Raw genomic sequence first — 3535 nt, 5'->3', positions numbered from 1 at the left:
AATAAATTTGAATGCTCACCTTTGATTTGTAGTTCTTGGATCTTGGAAAAGTGTTATTTGTTGCCTTCAAGGAGATACCTTATTTTAATCTTCTGATGTTTCTCAAACTTCACGAACTTTGGATGCTTTGATTTGTCACAAGGATCTTTAGATTGATCACAAATTTGAATGTCAACATGATATAATAAAAACTTCAAATTTGTAATGAGTCGAATAATGTCACATGTCTTTACTTTTTCCATGAAACAATATTATTCATGTAAAGAAATACTAGTCTTCTTATAGCTCGTATCATTTCATAGATATTAACCTTCACTGCTTCTATACTTTTGAAACTTTTCACATTATCTTGTCAAGATTTATATATATCAAATTGTTAATGAACTGTTATGTCTTAAAGATAATACCTCTATTTTGTTTTGAGTGAGGACACCTGAAATTATTTCCTTGTATTTATATACTTCATCCAAATTATACTTCACTGATGGATTATTCAGATAATACTTCCTCCTTTATTATTCTTAATTTCATACTTTCCACATATTTTGGAGAAATAGTATATGTCACGGAGATATGTTACATATATTTTCATGTATTATAGGGTTTCTTTCTAGCCCTTAAGGATTCCTTTACTGATGAGAGCTTATCACATGGATAATGATTTCTTCCTTAAACTCACATCACATAGGTATTGTGCCTCTTGCAATTCATATTTTTACAAGAAAAAGATGCCACAAAATTTGAATGGTACTTTGCTTGGTATCCCAGAGAGACAAACTTCATGTAACTTTAATTAATAAACTCTAGTCTTCTATGTATGTCATCAAGTTGGGAAGATTAAACATAGAATGTAATAAAGTACTTACTTGTCAGAGAGGAGTAGGTTGTAAGAGTGTTGATGAATGAGAACCAAAAACATTCAATAAAGTAAAAGAAAGAGAGATAATTGCTTCAATGATATTCTTCAAGAATGAGTGTTGGATTCTACAAAGATGATTATCTTTAGGCCCTCTTCTTTTCCCTTTGATAGAAAGAGATATGGATGTTGTAATGATATATTCAAATAAGAAAAAAAATCATGATATTAAATTTTCCTTCCTTTCACCTTAGCTTTGATACCATGTTGAAAAGTGAAGATGCTTGTAGATTACGGTAGATTTCTCTTAACTTGATAATTACTTGTGAATTATTGTTGGACTCTTAATTGATTTAATGTTCTCTTCATAAAGCAATTACCCAAATGTGAAAAACAAAAATATCACAAGAGACAAATAAAACAAAAATATAGGCTCCCAACTAGGGAAAAACCCCACAAAGGATAAATCCAAGAAAATCATCTTCTTATACAATCATATCATAATGAGATACCCAAGATACAGGACCAAGAGCAAGACTACCACAAAGACCCCAGTCAACCCTCCTTCAATTCCTGTCCAACAAGTGATAGTAAAAGTCGACACTGGTCAAATCTCAAAAATTTGTTCATCTCCTAAAAGTTCGGCCCCTAAAACTTCACGCTTATAGTAGCATAAAAAATATCTCTAAAAAAATTACATGTGTGAATATAAACTAGGGAAAAATACATAAATTTCTCTCTCCTTTGACTTTGCTCTCTTTCTCCTTTAACTTTCACTGAAATTCTCCTTCTTCTTGCACAAAAATCAAAGTGATGATTGGATGATCAAATGAGGTCAAACTATCTTGTATTTATACATCTACAAGAGGTCAAATTCTTCCTTCTTTAGGTTGAATTGTCTAGCAGGTCCAACATGGTATTTGTGGTGACATTTTTTATTCTCACTCGATTTTTTTTTTACAAGAAGTCCAAATGGGAATTTGACTTAATTAAGTTTCACTGACTCATGATAAATTTTCTTTTGACTCAACTGACCTTAAAATCGTGAAGAAAATGATTTGAATAGAAATAAAATATTAATAATGAAAATAATAAGTACATCAATGATACATTTGAATTTCATTATGAAGATCAACGCTAGTTACATTTTAAACGCTCCACACATATCCTCTCCACGTAGTAGAACCAAGTGGACAAGGTCGTGAAAGAGTAAAAATACATCTTCTCCTCGCTCAATGGGGTACCTTTACATTTCCAGGTGAAGTATTCAATCGATCTGACACCTAGTGCACCTCTACCTAATCTGAACTTCCCACTCAGATCCCCATCCTATAGAAAACCAATTGTACTTGTGCAGAAGAAAGAGGAGACCTCACAACTTTGCATTGATTACAGGGCCATAAACAAAATCACAATTAGGAATATGTACCCAATTCCACAAATTGATGACATTCTTGACTAGCTCATGGAGGCCATGTACTTCAATAAAATTTATCTAAAGTTTGGCTACCACTAGGTGCCCATAGAACAAAAAAATGTATGAAAGAATACTTTCAAGTCTAAAGAAGGTCTTTTTGAATGGTTGGTAATGCCCTTTGGTTTGATGAATTCCCCAACAACTTTCATGAGTTTGATAGATGATATCCTTTGTCATTTCACCAATTCTTGTGATGGTATATCAAGATGATATCCTCATCTTCAGCAAGAGTTGGGAAAAACACTTGCAGCATATTTAACAGGTCTTTCACACTTTGCGAAAAAACAAGCTATATGTTAACTTCGAAAAATGCTCCTTCAACATGAACAAGGTCCAATAATATGCTACATTATTAAAGAGCATGGCATGCATGTTAATCCAACCAAGATTCACATAATTTGTGATTAGCGAACCCTCACCACAATAATTGAGCTTCAGAGTTTATTAGGCCTTTCCAACTTATATCGTAGGTTTGTGTTGGGATTCTCCTATATTGAATGGGCATTTAACTAAATGACCAAGAGTGGCAGCAAAAAAAAAATCCATTTGGAGCATGTCATAATAGAAAGATTTTGAAGATCTAAAACACAACTTATTCTTAGCCCCATTTCTCTCCTTACTTAATTTGCAACAACCTTTTAAGATTGAGACGGATGCTTTAGACTATGCGGTGGGCACAATTTTCACTCAACAAGATCATTCAGGGGCCTACCATAGTGAGACACTATTAGATGTCGTCTATAAGTACCCCACCTATGACAACCATATCTTTAGTGGAAGCATTACATGCTTGGGAAGGAGACAACCATCCATACTGATCACAAGCCTCTGTAGTTCATGCATACACAAGGAAAACATATTTGATTGTACAACCATATCTCTAGTGGAAGCATTACATTCTTGGGAAGGAGACAACCATCCATACTGATCACAAGCCTCTGTAGTTCATGCATACACAAGGAAAATTACATAATAGTCACCATCAAAAGTGGTCTACGTACTTGTAGAAATTTCATCTTAAGGTCAAATTTAAGACAAGAAGCACTAATCTCATCGTTCACTGCCTCAGTTGAACTCCAATTATAGAAATAACCATGGTGCTCTGCTCCTATAGACATGAAGCATCTGGATGAGACCAAATCTATGAAAGCAATCATGACTTCACTCTTATACCATTGAACCAAACTATCTAATGAACAAGA

The sequence above is a fragment of the Pinus tabuliformis genome, chromosome J (assembly GCF_031772625.1).
Source record: "Pinus tabuliformis cultivar Carrire ecotype Pingquan chromosome J, CPIR1, whole genome shotgun sequence".
Lineage (NCBI taxonomy): Eukaryota > Viridiplantae > Streptophyta > Pinopsida > Pinales > Pinaceae > Pinus > Pinus tabuliformis.
Note: the sequence above shows the minus strand (reverse complement) of the source record.